The following is a 19,731-nucleotide window of genomic DNA, read 5'->3' as shown; positions in this document are numbered from 1 at the left end:
AAGAAAAACTAAAAAGTGGAAACAGACAATAAACAGAACTTGATGGTTGTAGGGATGTGGGGAAGGGCAAAATCGATAAAGGGAAACAAGAGACACAGACTTCCAAATGATTAATTCACAGGGATAAAAAGTACAGCAGAGAGAATATAGTCAATGGTAATTTAATAGTGTTGTATGGTGATTGATGATAGCTACACTTGCGGCGGGCATAGCCTAATGTATAGAGGTTTCATATAACTAAGTTGTACACCTGGAACTAATATAACAGTAACATTTTGTGCCAACTACAACTTTAAAAAAACACTGTAAGGGAAATAAATGACCAGTAACTTCTGTGACAAAAGATTTTAATTGAGGCAAATTCTACATCTCTGAAAACCAGACAGGAAAAACCGGGGAGAGATTTCTTTTGGAAAATGAATATAATAAAAATCACTCATTTGTACTTGGTAATTGAAAAAGTCATGTGCATGCGCAGTCAGGACACATGCTCATAAAATGCCTAAAAAGACGCAAAAATTCCATCCCTGGCTGATTTCTAGGATGGTACAAGAGAAAAGTACAGGTTAATGAAGGTTTTTTTTATACGGCCTACGAGTTTAGGGAGTAAATTAACTAATACTGGGAGAGGCTTTTTGTTTTTTTATCTTTTATCCTATATGTTTGTTAATCCAAACGTGTTTGGTCAAAGCTCTGTATCCAGCTGCCATTTGGATGATCCCAAGTTCAGTGGAAATGCTGAACTGCAATGAGAGTCTGCAATGACCAAAATTCAGAGGGTGGGAAATCAAGTGTCAAAGACCCAAGTTTTTCAACAAATAAATTTATGGAAAAGAAAAAGATTGGAGGAAAATCTACACTGAATAGATTGGAAAGGATGTCAAATGAAAAAGAAATGGGCAAGACAAACTATGTATTGTCTTGGGATGCATATTTGGAAGACAAAGCTGCAAAAAAAGAAATGGAAGGAAGTCTTTAACAGAATCACAGTTACTTTTGAGGGGAAAGCTGGTTGTGATTTGGACAAGTTACAGGGATTTCTGGGATGGACTACTTGACTTAGTTCTGTATCTTGACTTAGGTGACAATTACTTTATAAAATTTTATTAAGAAATAAACTTGTTTTGAACCATTATCTGTATGTTTTATTTTGTAATTAAAAAATAATGAGTAAATAAAATCAAAACCAAAGCATGATGAATGAATGGTAGCACAAAACCTCCCACCTATAACCACCCTTGTCTAGAGACCTACATTCAACTATTGTTCATAGAGGCTAGTCCCACCAGTGCACCTGTATTTTTTTTTTATTTCCTTCCAGCTTATTCTTTTATTTTTTTTATATGAAGTTTATTGACAAATTGGTTTCCATACAACACCCAGTGCTCATCCCAAAAGGTGCCCTCCTCAAAGTGCACCTGTATTTTTAATACTAAAACACAATGGGCAAGGGAAAGTGTGCTCTTCTGCCTGAGGGCATACAGCAACTGTATCTTTAGGGAGTCAGAACAACTCAAAAAGTTTTTGTCTGCTGCACAATTCTCCCCTGTGCAAAGAGTTACACAAAATACTGCAATCATAAAAGCAGTTAATTAACAGCACTAATTGCGCTTGGGTAGTGACCAAGTTCAACTTGGAAACTTGGTGCTGCCAGCCAAAAATCAGTCTGTTATGGGAATTGTCTCCTAGAATCATGTCGGTTTTCCCAGAGTAACTATGGGGAGAAGCGGTTAATGAGTCACCTGGGAGGTCACATCTCTTTCTGTAAATTACCATTTCCTTCCCCTACTTAAAAAAAAAAAAAAAAAAAAAGTGGTCATGAAGGCAAAAGAAAGCTCTTGAATAACAAGGAAAGCAAGTAATAAAAATAACAGGAAAGGGAAAATTGCATTAACAATTACAGCACTGCAGTGTCCCTCAGCCTTTGAATAACTTCTTCTAACAGTTTAAACTAACAAGGTTCTGGTCGATCAGACTCATTCTATGTATTCCAATTTGGGTCTAGGTTTGTAGTCAACCAAATAAATCAAACTGTTATGGTCACTCCAAGCCTTCTGAGCTAACACAGAACCATTGTTTAGTGTAACAGTATCATTAAATGTGGCCAAATCCAACATTATTTTACTTCTATCCTAGTCCAACACCCTTAGGATCCATTCCCATACATATGTTACAGATGTCTGTTTATACAAATATGTAAAGTCTTATTTTGGAGTGTACTGCATCTTGTCATAGATTCCACTTTGTCCCTGACTCACTAGAGTTTTCTGGGACTTGAGCCTGACTATAGGACTACGAACAATGTGAAGAGGTGGGAACAGACACTGATAATTGTCAGCAATCCCCTGTCTGGTAACCAACTCAGGAGAGGTCGTTATAGTTTTCAGATAAGCACAGACAAATTTCTTCAGATAGAAGAAGAAAACTCTTCCACCAGGAAGAATAATTTAGAAAACTTATGAATTCAAGTTTCCTTCTTTTATTAGAATCTGCCAATATTCCCCATGTTGATTTTCAAAGGTTTACCGCTTCCCAGCCAACCCATAACTTTAAGGGACAGTATGGGATTGTAAATTCAATTTACCTTGTAACTCAGCAAGCCACATATCAGGATTTTCCCCCCTAAAATCCATGACCCTGCAGCCATAATAAAAGTATCTTTAAGGGCAATCACAGAGGCTTTCTGGTCCCTTACTTGGCCTTTAGATGGGAATTTAAAGCCTTGAACTCTCCGATTTTCTTTCCCCATGATCTCCAGTCTACTATAAACAACCAACCAAACCCATTATACTCCATGTTTTTACTGAATGATTCTGTAACAATGTCTTGATCATCCAAAGACTTGCCTCCTATGAACACTCAATTGCTAGTGTTTACAGGTGATAATTGATGTAATTGTTTTGCTACTGCATGGTAATGACTACCTATATCCCCTTTATTGCTGACAACAAGGTCATTAATACTTTTAAATCTAATCTGATCAGAAAACAAATTTCCAGAAATAGAAATAATATAAAACCAATTTAGAGAACTCATTCTCTTTTTTATTGTAATGTAATTGATGTATAAAATCATATTATTTTCAGGTGTACAACTTAATGATTCAATATTTGTATATATTGCAAAATGATCACAATAAGTCTAGTTAACATCACCACACACACTTTTTTATTATTTAGAGAGAGAGAAAAAGCGCAAGCTGGGGAGAGGGGCAGAGGGAGAGAGACAGAATCTCAAGCAGCCTCCACACTCAGCATGGACACAGGACTCGATTCCACAATCATTGGATCATGACCTGAGCTAAAATCAAGAGTCAGACACTCAACCAACTGAGCCACCAAGCACCACCTTTTAAATTTTAAAAAATTTTTATTTCTCATGGTTACATTTTTTGTTCTTGTGATGAGAATTATGATATACTCTCTTAGGAACTCTTAAATATACAATATGGTTTTATTAACTATACTCACTATGCTATACATTTATATCCCCAGGACTTATTTTAAAACTGAAAGTTTGTACTTTTGACTACCTTCACCCATTTTGCCTAACTCCCCCAACTCCCTGCCTCTGGCAACTGCCAATTTGTTCTCTGTATCTACAAGTTTGTTTATTTGTTAGATTCCAACAATCTATATACAATATGGTTTTATTAACTATACAATATGGTTTTATTAACTATACTCACTATGCTATACATTTATATCCCCAGGACTTATTTTAAAACTGAAAGTTTGTACTTTTGACTACCTTCACCCATTTTGCCTAACATCCCCCAACTCCCTGCCTCTGGCAACTGCCAATTTGTTCTCTGTATCTACAAGTTTATTTGTTAGATTCCACATATGCATGCATCATAACTATTTGTCTCTGACTTATTTCACTTTACATAAATCCATGTTGTCATAAATGGCAAGATTCCCTTCTTTCTCATTGTTGAATGATATTCCATTGTGTATATATGTCACATGTTCTTTATCCATTTATCCTTTGACGAACACAGGTTGCTTCCATGTCTCAGCTGTTGTGAATAAGGCTGCAGTGAATATGGGAGTGCATATATCTTTTCAGTATTTTAGTATTTAGTATTTCATTTCCTTCAGTATAGACCCAGAAGTGAAATTGCTGGGTCACATGGCAGTTCTATTTTTAATCTTTTGAGGAAACCCTGTACTGCTTTCCATAGTGGCTGCACCAGTTTACATCCCCACTAACAATGCACACAGGTTCCCTTTTCTCCACATTCTTACCAACACTTGTTAGCACTCATATTTTTGAGGATAGCCATTCTAACAGGTGTGATAGGTCAGGTGTGAGATATCACAATGAGGTGATATCTCATTGTGGTTTTGATTTTTATTTCCCTCATGATTAGTAATGCTAGACAGCTTTTTATGTGCCTGATGACCATTTGTATGCCTTCTTAGAAAAATATCTATTCAAATCCTGTGCCAATTTTTTAATCAGATTTTTTTTCTATTAAGTTCTGGGTTCTTCATATACTTTGGATATTAACTCTTTATTAGATGCATACGTTGCAAATGTTTTCTCCCATTTTGTAGGTTACCTTTTCATTTTTTTTTCTTTTGCTGTAATGAGGCTTTTTGTTTGACATAGTCCCACTTACTTAATTTTGCTTTGTTGCTTGTGCTTTTGCTATCATATCCAGAAAATTGCTAAAAAGACTAATATCAAGGAGCTTCTTCCCTATTTTTTTCTCCTCGTTTTAGTGTTAGCCTTACATTTGAACCTTTAACCCACTTTGAGTTAATTTTTAGTATGGTGTAAGATAGGAGTCCAATATCACCTTTCTGCATGCGCTTCTTCAATTTTCCCAGCACCATGTGTTGGAAAGACTGTAATCATTTGCTTTATTTTGTTCACATCATACTTAGACCCAAAGTTAGGGTACAAAGAATGAAGCTGATTTGCCATAACGTCCTTAGTCTACTGTAGAAGATATTCGAAGGCTAAGGGAGACTGTAATGCTGCTCACTCATTTCCAACCACGTTCCCCACGAAATCCACAGAATACTCCATCAAGACTAGAAGAAATAAAATCAGAAAGGAAGTTCTAGCATTATGGAAAAGCTGTAGGTCAAGAATGTCAGCACTGCCTTTAAACTTGGCTCCCTGAATTCAATAGGGCTGATGAGGTAACTAGGGTATCAGTGGCCAAGTGGCAGCACTTAATTGCCAGACATAATATGGGTGTGGTACCATAAGAAGCAACAGAACTAAAGCAATAATAAAATAGTTTGACCTGACAATACCTTTGGCATTAGATAATTAATCACAGTACCTCTAGAACTGAAAAAAGATGGGTAGCCTAATAAAAGTCTTATTTGATTTGTATGAACAGAAAATATTTCTATCTGGTCACCTGGTCACCAAGAATGTGACAAATAAAAGCAACAGAGATTCACATTGTCTCTACAATTTCCAGACTTTAGCCACTTGACAAATACAGGACTCTTTGAATAAAAAAAAGACTGGATCTCTTTGAAGAAGGACCTAGTACAGGGTAAAAAGAAATACACTATAAATATTTGTCATTGCTTTTATTAAAGCTAGGATCATTTACCAGAGTGACTGTACATTGGGGAAGGAGAAATAACCAGACTTCTGGAGAGTTTCTGGACTGTAACTCTGAATTTACACTAATTTCTGGACACTAAAATACTACTGTGGTCCACCAGTCAGAGGAGGGCCTACTAGAGCTGAAGTGAGGGGAATTTTGCTTGGTTCTATCTCACAGTGGGCCCAGCAGGTCCTAACCCTTTTGGGTTATTTCAGGAGTCCTAATATTCATAGTTGGAATAGACATACATGGCAAATGGAAGAATATTTACATTGGTTCTCTGATACATGTGATATGAACTATTATAGTATCAGTGGTATAGTGTAAGCCACTACTACTGTCTCTTCATACCAAAAGAGAAAACTAGACACAAAACCAAATTCCTGGAGCAGCTTCAAGGATTAGTGACACCATCATGGACTTGCAAGATATAAGACAGGTGATTCCTAACATATCCTTATTAAAATCACCTATGAGCCTGTGCAGAAGTCAAAGGATCTTAATGAAATACTTTGTCAACTCACAAAAGTGGTGATTTAATTGCAGCTTCTTTACCAGATGCATTTAACTGTCCTGATACCTGGTAGGCAGTTATTAATGTAGCAAAGAGTTTTTTTTTTCTCTATACCTATTAGCAAAGATCATAAACAGTTTGCTTCCAGCACCCAGAACCAAAAACAAACCTTCACTGTCCTATGCTAGAGTATACCAGAATTCCAAGTCCTATGTCATAATCTAATCTGCAAGGAACTTCATTTCTTCTCTATTCCAAATAATATCACCATGGCTCACTATATTGTTAGTCTGACAAATGGACCAGAGCAAGAAGTAGCAGCTACTCTAGATACCTTGGTAAGATATACATGTATATCATAGAATGGAAAATAAATCTCATAAGTATTCATGGGCTGCCACGGCAGTAAAATTTCTAGGAGTATAGTGGTCTAGGGACGGCCAAGATATCTTATACAAAGTGGACAAGTTGCTGTATCTTGTGCTGCTGCATCTACCACAAACAAAGAGGCACAATTTTCTGTGTGACTTAATATTTCGGAGGTAACATATGCCTCATTTTGGCATAATATTCCAATCTAATAACCAAGTAACTCAAAATATTTCCAGTTTTGGACAGGGCATAGAACCAGAGAAGGCTTTACAGCAGCTTCAGACTATCTTGAAAGCCTCTCTGACATTTGGTCTCTCTGATCCAGCAAATATACAAAGAATGTATAACATATAGGATCACTGAATGATGCCTTTGGAGGTTCCCTATGGGTGAATCATAACCTCAGACCTTTGGACTTTGGGAGCACCCACATACCATCTTCTACAGATACTCAATATACTTTTGAGAAAGAACTTTTAGCTTGCTTCTAGGCTCCAGTAGAGACTGAACAGTTGAACAAGTGTCACCAAATGCGATGCAGTCTGAGCTTTCCACCATTGTATGGATATACCAGTTTGTTTATGCATCCACATATTTAAAGGTATATTGCTTGCTTTCGGTGTGGACAATTGTTAATAAAGCTCTATAACCAGCCATTGCATGTTTTTGTGTGGACATAAGTTTTCAACTCATTTGGGGAAATACCAAGTAGCATGACTGCTAGATAATACATTAAGAGTATATGTAGTTTCGTAAGAAACTGCCAAACTGTCTTCCAAAGCAGCCGTACCATTATGCATACTTACTAACAAAGAATGGGAGGCCTCACAAACATTTGGTGTCACAAATGTTTTGGATTTTAGCCATTCTAATAGGTATGTAGTGGCATTACACTGTCTTATTTTACAGTTCCCTAATGATGATGTTGAGCATCTTTTTACAATCATTTTCTTACCTTTTCCTAGCTCATAATTTATTATGTTTACTCTTTTCCCAGCTTAATTGAAGTCTAAATGAAATATAAAATTGTATATATGTAAGCAGTACAACATGGTATTTTGATATACACGTACACTATGAAATGAGTACCATGATCAATATTAACATATCACCTCAGTTACCTTTGTATATGTGTATGCATGTGTGTGAAGAGAACGCTGAAGTTATACTCACCCTGTTAGTAAATTTCATTTATATAGTACAAGATCATTAACTACAGTCAACTTGCTGTATATTAGAACTCCAAGACTTATTCACCCTCAATAACTCGAACTTTGCTCCATTTGACCAACATCTGCCCATTTCTCCTATTCCCTGTATCTTGGAAACTGTTGGTTCTTCTTCTTTTGGTTCAAAGTTTTAGATTCCACATATAAGTGAGATCATATAGTATTTCTGTCTTTCTGTGTCTGGCTTATTTCACTTAACATAATAACCTCCTGGTTCATCCATGTTGTCATAATACTCCATTCTCTGTTTGTGTCACATTTTTGTTACCTACTCATCCGTCAAAAGTTTCCATATCTTGGCTACTGTGAATAATGCTGCAATAAACATGGGAATGCTGTTATCTCTTCAAGATACTTATAGTTCTATTTTTAATTTTTAAAGAACTTCCATACTGTCTTCCATGATGGCTATAGCAATTTACATTCCTACCAACAACATACAAGAGTACCCTTTTGTCTAATTCTTTTTTTTTTTTTTTAATTTTTTTTTCAACGTTTTATTTATTTTTGGGACAGAGAGAGACAGAGCATGAACGGGGGAGGGGCAGAGAGAGAGGGAGACACAGAATCGGAAACAGGCTCCAGGCTCTGAGCCATCAGCCCAGAGCCTGACGCGGGGCTCGAACTCACGGACCGCGAGATCGTGACCTGGCTGAAGTCGGACGCTTAACCGACTGCGCCACCCAGGCGCCCCCCCTTTTGTCTAATTCTTAAAAACACTTGTCTTTTGCCTTTTTTGTATTAGCCATTCTACTAAGTGTGAAGTGATACATCATTGTGGTTTTTGTTTGCATTTCACAGATGATTAGTGATATCGACCATCTATTTATACACTTGCTGATGATTCGTAAGTCTTTTCAGAAATATCTGTTTCAGACATTTGTTCATTTTTTAATCAAGTTATTTATTTTCCACCTGTTGAGTTGTAGGTGTTTCTTACATATTTGGATGGATATTAACCCCTTGTCAGACTTATAGTTTGCAAGTATTTTTGTCCCATTCCATGAGTTGTCTCTACAAACTGCTGATTGCTTTCTTCACTGTGCAGAAGGTTTTTAGTTTGATACAATCCTGTTTGTCTATTTTTGTCTTTACTGCTTTTGCTGTAGGTATCATATTTTTCAAAAACACGCCTAGACCAATGTCAGGAAGCTTTTCCATATCTTTTCTTTTAGCACTTGTCCTAATTTCACAGTTTATGCTTTAAGTCTTTAATTAATTTTGCATGTTTTTGGTTTTTTTTGGTATAAGATGTGAAACAAGGATCTCATTCTTCTGCATGTGATATCCAAATTTTCCAACACCATTTATTAAAGAGTCCTTTACTTATTGTGTATTCTTGTGGCTTTGTCAAAGATTAGTTGACCATATATCTATGCTTTTATTTCTGGGCTCTCTATTCAGTTGGTCCATTTTCCTGTTTCTATGTCAATACCATACTGTTTTGATTACTATAGATGTGTAATATAGTTTGAAATCAGGCAATGTGATGCCTCCAGCTTTGTTCTCCTTGCTCAAGTATGCTTTGGCTATTCAGGATCTTTTGTGGTTCCACACAAATTTTAGGGTTTTTTTTTTCCTTTTCTGTGAAAAATGCCATTGGAATTTTGGTAGCATTGCATTGAATGTACAGATCACTTTAGGGAATATAAATATTTTAACAATATTAATTTTTCCAATCTATGAACATGTGATATCTTTCCATTTCATTTGTGTCTTCAGTTTCTTTCATCATTGAATTAATAGTTTTCAATGGACAGATCTTTCCTCTTCTTGGTTAAATTTATTCCTAAGTACCTCGTATTGTTTGATGCTATTGCAAACAGTTTAATTTCTTTTTTAAATACTTGTTAGTGTATAGAAATGCAAGTGATTTGGGTAAGTTCATTTTGTATCCCACAACTTTATTGAATTCATTTATTACTTCTAACGGTTTTTTTTGGTGGAGTTTTTAGCGTTTTCTCATATTATATCATGTCATCTGCAAATGGAGACAGTTTTACTTCTTTTCCGATTTGGATGCACTTTGTTTTTCTTGTTTAATTGCCCTGGCTTAACTATGTCAAATAAAAGTGGCAAGACAGCATCCGTGTCTTATTCCTGATCTTAGAGGAAAAACTTTCAGCTTTCCATTATTGAGTATTGTATTACGTGTGGTTTTGTTGTATATGGCCTTTATTATATTAAGTTATATTCCTTCCATGCCTAGTTTATCACCTTTATTATGAAAGGATATTTTGTCAAATGCTTTTTCAGTATCTATTGAGATGATCATATGATTTTTATCCTTCATTCTGGTAATATATGTCACATTTATTGACATGCATAGATTGAACCATCCTTGAATCCCAGAAATAAATCCCACCTGATTATGGTATATAATTTTTTAATGTGCTGTTGAATTTTGTAGACTAGCATTTTGCTGAGGGTTTTTACATGTATATTCGTAAGGAATATTGGCCTATAATTTTCTTTTCTTGTAATGTCATGGTCTAGCTTTGGTATCAGAGTAATGCTGTCCTAGTAGAATAAATTCCGAGTATTCACTAGTCTTCAACTTTTTAAAATAGTTTGAAAAGGACTATTAATTTTTCCTAAAATGTTTGGTAGAATTAACCAGTGAAGCCATCTTAACCTGGGATTTTGTTGTTGGAAAGTTTTTGATTACTGATTTAATCCCCTTTCTCATTATTAGTCTATTCAGATTTTGTATTTCTTTTTGATTCAGTGTTGGTAGATCACATGTTTCCAGAAATTTGTCTATTTCTTCTAGGTCATCCAATTTGTGGGTATATCATTTTTTATAGTAACCACTGTCATCCTTTGTATTTTTGTGGTATCATTTTTTGTGTCCTCTTTCATTTGTAATTTTACTTGTGTCTTTTTTTTTTCTTAATACTCTAGCAAAAGTTTTCTCCATTTTGTTTATCTCTGCAAAAACCAGCTCTTAATTTCATTGATCTTCTCTATCGTTTTTCTACTCTGTATTTATTTCTACTCTAATCCTTTATTATTTCCTTCCTTATGCTAATTTGGGCTGGGTTTGTTCCTTTTCTAGTTCCTCAATATGCAAATTTAGGTTGTGATTTTGAGATTTCTTTTTTCTTAACATGGACATTTATCATTATAAACTTTCCTCTTGGAACTGCTTATGTGCATCCTGTAAGTTTGGGTATCTTGTGTTTTATTCTTTTTCTCTCAATTTATTATTTTCCTTATGATACTTTTTTGCTTCCCTTTTGATTACTTCTTTCATGCATTGGCTGTTTCCTAGGGTGTTGCTTAATTTCCACAGATTTGTGAATTTCCAAATTTTCCTTCTGTTATTATAGTTTCATACTATTGTGGTCAGATAGGATACTTGAGGGGCACCTGGGTGGCTCATTCAGTTAAGTGTCTGACTCTTGGCTGCAACTCAGCTCATGATCTCACGGTTCATGCCCCACATTGGGCTCTGCGCTCACAGCACAGAACTTGCTTGGGATTCTCTTTCTCCTCTCTCTGCTCCTCCCCGACCCTCTTTCTCAAACTTAAAAAAAGAAAAGATACTTGAAATTGTTTCAATCTTATTAAAATTTAAGGACTTGTGGGGCACCTGGCTGGCTCAGGCAGTGGAGCATGCAACTCTCGGTCTCAGGGTTGTGGATTCAAGCCCCACACTGGGTGTAGAGATTACTTAAAAACAAAATCTTAAAAAATTTTTGTTGACTAGTTTGGGGGTTTAACATATGATCTGTCCTGGAGAAAGTTATGTGTACATTTGAGAACAATGTGTACTGTGCTGCAGTTGTATGGGAATTTCTGTACCTGTGAGATCCCTGTGGTCTATACTGTTGTTCAAATTCACTGCCTTATGTATTTAGAACTGAATGATCTACACATTGCTCAGGATAGGGTACTGAAGTCCTTGACTTTTATTGTATTGCTGTATATTTCTCATTTTATATCTCTCAATATATCCTTTATGCATGTAGGTGATCTGATGTTGGGTGCATATATATTTACAACTGTTATATCCTATTAATGAATTGACTCTTTCACCATAATATAATGACCATTTTTGTCTCCTTTGACAATTTTAAGTCTATTTAATCTGAAATAATAAGTATTCCTGTGTTCTTTTCATTATCATTAATGTGAAATATCTTTCTCCATTCTTTCAATTTAAGCCTATGTGTGTTCTTAAAACTAGTCTCTTCAGGAAACCATCAAAACCCTAGAGGAGAAAGCAGGAAAAGATCTCTCTGACTTCAGCCGCAGCAATTTCTTACTTGACACATCCCCCAAGGCAAGGGAATTAAAAGCAAAAATGAACTACTGGGACCTTATGAAGATAAAAAGCTTCTGCACAGCAAAGGAAACAACCAACAAAACTAAAAGGCAACCAACGGAATGGGAAAAGATATTTGCAAATGACATATCAGACAAAGGGTTAGTATCCAAAATCTATAAAGAGCTCACCAAACTCCACACCTGAAAAACAAATAATCCAGTGAAGAAATGGGTAGAAAACATGAATAGACACTTCTCTAAAGAAGACATCCAGATGGCCAACAGGCACATGAAAAGATGCTCAACATCACTCCTCATCCAGGAAATACAAATCAAAACCACACTCAGCTATCACCTCACGCCAGTCAGAGTGGCCAAAATGAACAAATCAGGAGACTATAGATGCTGGAGAGGATGTGGAGAAACGGGAACCCTCTTGCACTGTTGGTGGGAATGCAAATTGGTGCAGCCACTCTGGAAAACAGTGTGGAGGTTCCTCAAAAAATTAAAAATAGACCTACCCTATGACCCAGCAATAGCACTGCTAGGAATTTACCCAAGGGATACAGGAGTACTGATGCATAGGGCCACTTGTACCCCAATGTTTATAGCAGCACTCTCAACAATAGCCAAATTGTGGAAAGAGCCTAAATGTCCATCAACTGACAAATGGATAAAGAAATTGTGGTTTATAGACACAATGGAGTACTACGTGGCAATGAGAAAGAATGAAATATGGCCCTTTGTAGCAACATGGATGGAACTGGAGAGTGTGATGCTAAGTGAAATAAGCCATACAGAGAAAGACAGATACCATATGGTTTCACTCTTATGTGGATCCTGAGAAACTTAACAGAAACCCATGGGGAAGGGGAAGGAAAAAAAAAAGAGGTTAGAGTGGGAGAGAGCCAAAGCATAAGAGACTCTTAAAAACTGAGAACAAACTGAGGGTTGATGCGGGGGGTGGGAGGGAGGGGAGGGTGGATGATGGGTATTGAGGAGGGCACCTTTTGGGATGAGCACTGGGTGTTGTATGGAAACCAATTTGACAATAAACTTCAGATAATGAAAAAAAAAAAACTAGTCTCTTGTAGGCAGAATTTATTTGGATCATGTTTTTTTTATACATTCAGTTATTCTATATCTTTTTACTGGAGATTTTAATCCATTTACGTTTAAAATAATTATAGATGAGAACTTATTATTGCCACTTTTCTGTTTTGTATTTCCTTTGTTTCTTTCTACCCACTGTCTTCCTTTATTATTTGATAGCTTTTTTGCAGTGGTATGCTTTGATTCCTTTCTCTTTATATTTTGTGTATCTGCTGTGGGTTTTTGTGTTTACAAAGACACTTATATAACACATCTTATAGTCCATTTTAAGCTGATAACAAATTAACTTTGATTACATACAAAACTTCTACACTTTTTTTCTGGTGTATACGTAACATTTATTGTGGTAAAATATACAAAAAAAATAAATTTACCTGCCATTTTGAAGTGTAAAATTCAATGGCATCAAGCACATTCACACTGTGGTACAACACTCCCCACTATCCATTTTGAGAATTTTTTCATGATCCCAAGCTGAAACTTTTTATTCATTGACAATAACTTCTCATTACCCCTCCCATAGTTTCTGGTTACCCCTGCCCATCCCATACATATTTTATGATAGTGATTTGACAATTTACATCTTTTGTGTATCCATTAAATTATTGTACTTATTTTTATTATTTTTGTCTTTTTACTTTTATGAAAGGGTTGAAAGTGATTTATATACCACCATTATAGTTTACACACCACCACTATAGTATGGGCATATTCTGTATTTTAGTATATATCTACCTTTACCAGTGAGTTCCATACTTTTTTCATCTCATGAATTAGCATCCTACACTTGATCTTAGCCAAAAGACTGACAAGAAATCATGAATTAATACCCTTTTGTTTCAGTCTGAAGAAGTACCTTTATAGCATTTTTTATAAGGCAGAACTGGTGGTGATGAATTCAAGCTTTGGGGAAACCTTTCTCTCCCCTTCATTTCTACAGGTGAGATTTGCTAGGTATAGCATTCTTGTTTGGATTTTTTTTTTCTTTCAGCATTTTGAATATATTCCACCACGAACCACCCCTTCCCCGCAAGGTTTTAGCTGAAAAATTCACTGACAGTCATATGGTGGCTCCATTGTATAAAATGAGTCATTTTTTTCTTGCTGCTCTAAAAATTCTCTTTGTCTTTGACTTTTGACAATGTGGTTATAATGCATCTCATTGTAAATGTTTTTAATTTCAACCTATTCAGAGTACTTTGAGTCTCATGATTGTGGATATCCATTTCCTTCCCCAGATTTAAGAAGTTTTCAGACAATATTTCTTTAAATAAGCTTTTTGTCTCTTCTCTCTCTCTCCCTCTCTTTACTCCTCTCATCTTTCTCCTCCTTTTCCTCTTTGTTTAACTCCCATAATGTATATATTAGTTCACTTGATGGAGTCCCATAGTCCCTTAAGCTTTCTTTACTCTTTTTCCTTCTTTTTTTCTTTTTGCTCCTCTGACTCAGTAAGTCCAAATGACTTGTCTACAGGTCACTGATACTTTCTTCTGTTTGATCTATTCTACTTTTGAACCCCATCCATGATTTTTTCAGTTATCATATACTTAAGCTCCAGTATTTTTGTTTTTTCAGTTCATATCTACTTCCATGCTAATATTTGCATTTTATTAATGCAGTGCTTTCCTGATTTCATTTAGTTGTCTATCCTGTTCTCTACCTAATGAGCTTCTTTAAATGATTGTTTTGAATTTGTTAGGCAATCTACAGATCTCCATTTCTTTTGGATTGGTTACTGGAGACTTTTTGTCCTCATTGGACTGTGTCATATTTCATGATTCTTCATGTTCCTTGTAGGTTTGCTTTGTTTTCTTCATTTAGAGAATCCACTTTCTTTCCCAGTCTGTACGGACTGATTTTGACTGGGAGAGACCTTCACTAGTCAGCAGTGCTCAAAGTGAAGCAAGAGAGAGACCAATCCATTATAGCATGTGTTAGGACTGGAGGAAAGCATCAGTTCTGTGCTTTTTCCCAATCTCACAGAACAATTCCAGCTATAACAGCACACCCACCCCTTTCCTTTTTTGCTAGTGGAGCCAGAAAACTGAGCTTTTCCATTTTTTACCATTTGATATAAGTGAGATAGAAATTGGCTCCACAAACAGCACTCTGAATTTCCGGGCATTGGGCCCCCTTTGTTTCTTTCCTTTCTTCCTAGAAGAAAAACCTCAGTTCTGTGCTCATTTACAATCTCAAAGAGCATCAGCATCAGCTGTAACTGAATGGCCTCACCTTTTCTATGTTCTGAGCAGTCCCAAAGGACCAGGCTCTGCAGGTTGTTCAGTCCTCAGCATAAGGTGAGACAGGATCTGGCTGCGTTATGGGCCATAGGACAAGTCTCCATAGATTTAAAAGCATTCAAATCATACAAAGTAGGTTACTGATTACAATGAGAATCAACTAGAATCAATAACAGAATTATATCTGGAAATTTTCCCTGGGAATTATAACCTGTGTGTTAAAGAAATTTAAATTGTTAAAGAAATTACAAATAAAATTAGGAAATATTTTGAGCTGAATCAAAAGAAAACAAGATCTATAGAAATTTATATATGTAGTTAAGGAAGTGTTTAAAAGGTAATTAATGGAACTAAATACCTATATTGGAAAGGTATCAGATGAATGACTATGGTTTCTACCTAAAGAAAGGAGAAAAGGGTCAGGGAAGATGGCAGCAGAGTAGGAGGACCTTAGGCTCATCTCATGCCACAAATACAACTAGATAACTATCAAAGCATCCTAAATAGCCCAAAATTGACCTGAAGACTGGCAGAACAAACTGCACAACTCAAGGTAGAGAAGAAGCCACATCAAACAAGGTAGGAAATGCAGAGACATGGCTTGAGAGATAAACAGATCATGGGTGCTGCAGAAGGGCAAGAGACAGACTAGCCCATAAGGAAGCACAGGGGGGAAACAAATCCCCATAGCAATCAGCTTGGAAAGCCACAAGGGCTGAATTTCATGAGTTCTTGCAACCAGCAGGGCTTAAAGCTTTGAGTTTTAAAGGTCAGTGGGTAGGGCTGGGATAGAGCTCAGAGGACAATGTACCCTTCTGGGAGAAAATTCAAGATGCTGATATACAGCATGAAAATAGTGATATGAAGAATGCCTGGGGCACACAGTGATGAGGTTATCCACCTGTCTCAGAGCACATCCCAAACAGGCAGCATTCACAGAGAGACCCCTCTAGAAATAAAGGAACTGGCAAGTACCATTTCCCTCTCCTACCCCTCAGCATAAGCACAGGACCACCTGCAGGAACGAGCACAGTGTTGAAACATGCTACCTAACTTGCTTACAACAAGTCCTGCCATTCCCCACCCCACCCACCCAATCTAGTGGAATTGTCCCTCTCAGTGACTCTTGCCTTAATCTCAGCTCAGGAAGCCACTCCTCCAGAAGACCAGCCAAAACCCCTACTAACACTGCATCTCCCAACTTGGGAATTTTTCAGAGCCTCAGCTCTAATGGTGTTGTGGACAGATATCATTTTACAAACAGACCAGAGGAGACCTACTTAAAATGTGGCACATTCAGTCGAGGGACCACATACTCCAGACAAGAAGTAAAGAGAGCCTCTGCAGACAACAGACCTGAAGTGGCCAGAACAAAGCTGCAGAGTACACACAGCACACATTGGAGACTTAGAAGTACTAAGCACTGAAGAACAGGGGGTACCTCTCAACAGGGCACCACGGGACCTCTTCTTCATAAACAGGAGACATAGTGACCTTCTCAAGAACAGGAGACATAGTGACCATCCTAACCACAGACAGGCAGAGAAACTTAGGCAAAACGAAAAGACAGAGAAATTTATCCCAAATGAAAGAACAGGACAAAGCCATGGTCAGAAATCTAAATGAAACAGATATAAGTAACATACGTGAGAAAGAATTTAAAGTAATGATTATAAGGATACTCACTGGACTTGAGAAAAAAGTGGAAGATACACGCGAGACCCTTAACATAGAGATAAGGAATAAAATAGAAAAGATAAAGGGCTCAATAAATGGAAGTGAGAAACACTCTTGATGGAATGAACAGAAGGGTGGGAGAAGCAGAGGAATGAAATAGTGACATAGAAAAGAGAGTAATGGAAAGTAATCAAGCTGAACAAAAGAGAGAAAAAAGAATTATTCAAAACAAGAACAGACTTTAGATACTCAGGGACTCCATCAAACATAATAACACCTGTATTATAGGAGTCCCAGAAGAAGACAGAGAACAGAGGGCAAAAAATTAATTTGAATAAATAATAGCTGAAAACTTTCCTAATGTAAGAAAGTAAATATCCAACCAGATCCCGGAGGCACAGAGAATTTCCATCAAAATCAACAAAATCAGACTGACATCAAGACATAATTAAAATTGCAAAATATAGTGATAAAAAAACCTTAAAAGCAGTAAGACAAAAGAAGTCATTAATTTACAAGGGAAAATCCATTAGACTAGCAGGATATTTTTCAACAGAAACTTTCCAAGCCAGAAGGGAATGGCATGATATGTTCAACGTGCTGAATGAGAAAATTTTACAGCCCAAAACATTCTTGATAGCAAGGCTATCATTCAGAATAGAAGGAAACATAAAGAGTTTCCCAGACAAACAAAAACAAATGGAGTTAATGTCCACTAAACTAACCCTGTAAGAAATATTCAAGGGGACACTGAGTGGAAAGGACAAACCAAAAGGGACAGGATAAAAGTAGGAAACACAACAGCAGCAAAAATGAATACTTCTGTAAAAAAATCAGTCAAGAAACTCACCAAAAAAAAGGGTATTAAATATAATAACATACACCTAAAACATGGAGAGGAGAGGAGAGAAGAATGGATTCAAACTTAAATGACATCAATTTAATATAGGCTGCTATATGCAGAAGTCATATACAAAACTAATGATAACCATATATCAAAACCACTAATAAACATGCAAAGAATAAAGAGAAATAAATCCAAATCTATCACTAAAGAAAATCAGCAAAACATGACAAGATAAAGGCAAGAAAGGATCAGAGACAATCTTCAAAAACAACCACAAAACAAGTAACAAAATGGCAACAGATACATACCTATCAATAATTACTTTGAATATAAATGGACTAAATGTTCTAATCAGAAGACATATGGTGACAAAATGGATTAAAAAATAAAACAACAAGATTCTGCCTACAACAGACTCATGTTAGACCTAAAGACACTTACTGAATGAAAGTGAGAGGAACAAAAAATGTCTATCACGCAAATGGATTATCAAAGAAAGCCAGAATAGCAATACTTATTTCAGACAAAATACCCTTTATTTCTATGATTTTTCTTTGGCTGTGTACTGTATACTTTATTGACGGTACAATGCAAGGTGGAGCTCCACACGCCCCTCCTTTTCTTCAAGGACTCTTGGATGGAAACTGTGGAGGTCAAGAGATATTCAGTGTGTTGAGGGATGAGTTGGGGCAAAGACTCCCCTGCATCTGAGAGCCTTTCTCTTCCTGTTGCTCTTGGTGGGGCTGGTGGTCCAGGGGGCTCTTACTCCTTGAAGGCCATGTGGGCAACAATGTCTACCACCCAGTCACTGTAGCCAAATTCATCATCATACCAGGAAATGAGCTTGACAAAGTAGTCACTGAAAGCAAGGCCAGCCCCAGCATCAAAGGTGGAAGAGTGCATGTCACTATTAAAGTTGATACTCGGTGTAGCCCAGGATGCCCTTCAAAGGGCCTTCTAATGCCTGCTTCACAACCTTCTTGATGTCATATTTGGCAAGTCAAATCTATGACTGACATGCTGTGGGTGGGGGCATGGAAGGCCATGCCAGAAAGTTTCCCATTCAGCTCAGGGATGATCTTGCCTACAGCCTTGGTGGTGTCAGTAGAAGCAGGGATGATATTATGGGCAACCCCTCAGCCATCACACCACATCTTCCCAAAGTGGCAGTCCATGGTCTTCTGGGTGGCAATGATGGCATGGGCTGTGGTCACATGTCCCTCCACGATGCCAAAGTTGTCATGGGTGACCTTGGTCACAGAGGTCAAGCAGTTAGTGGTGCAGGAGGCATTGCTGACAATCTTGAGGGAGTTATCATACTTCTCATGGTTCAACGCCCATCACAAACATGGAGGCATCAGCAGAACGGTCAGAGATGATGACTCCTTGGGCCCCACCCTTCTAATGATCCCCAGCCTTCTCCATGGTGGTGAGGACCCTAGTGGACTCCACAACATACTCAGCCCCAGATTCATCCCATTTGATATTGGCAGGATCTCACTTCTGAAAAATGAAGATGAGCTTTCCATTGATGACAAGTGTCCTGTTCTCAGCCATGACTGTGCCGTGGAACTTGCCAAGGGTGGAATCATATGAGAACATCAGGAACATGTAAACCACGTAGTGGAGGTCAATAAAGGAGTCACTGATGGTGACAATATCCACTTTTCTAGAGTTAAAAGCAGCCCTGGTAACTAGGCACCTAATACACCCAAATCCATTTATTATGACCTTCTCCATCATTTCTCAGGGACACTGCTGGCACTACACCAGAAGAAGCAGCTTTCTGTTGAACATGGAGGAGCAGAGAGCCCAGACAAAAAAGACTTTTAAATCAAAAACTATAAGAGAAGACAAGAACACTGTATAATAATAAAGGGGACATT

At 37.0% G+C, this 19,731-nt stretch overlaps 1 pseudogene; it reads right to left on the bottom strand.

Annotated features, from left to right (window-relative positions):
- Window positions 1–18,607: 18,607 nt before the first annotated feature.
- Window positions 18,608–19,585, bottom strand: LOC124508126 (glyceraldehyde-3-phosphate dehydrogenase-like; annotated as a pseudogene).
- Window positions 19,586–19,731: the final 146 nt, after the last annotated feature.

This window comes from Lynx rufus, unplaced genomic scaffold (assembly GCF_022079265.1).
Source record: "Lynx rufus isolate CCGP_SWC_20201006 ecotype Redwood Valley unplaced genomic scaffold, mLynRuf1.p SCAF_13, whole genome shotgun sequence".
NCBI lineage: Eukaryota > Metazoa > Chordata > Mammalia > Carnivora > Felidae > Lynx > Lynx rufus.
Note: the sequence above shows the minus strand (reverse complement) of the source record. Positions and strands in the feature narration are given on the sequence as shown.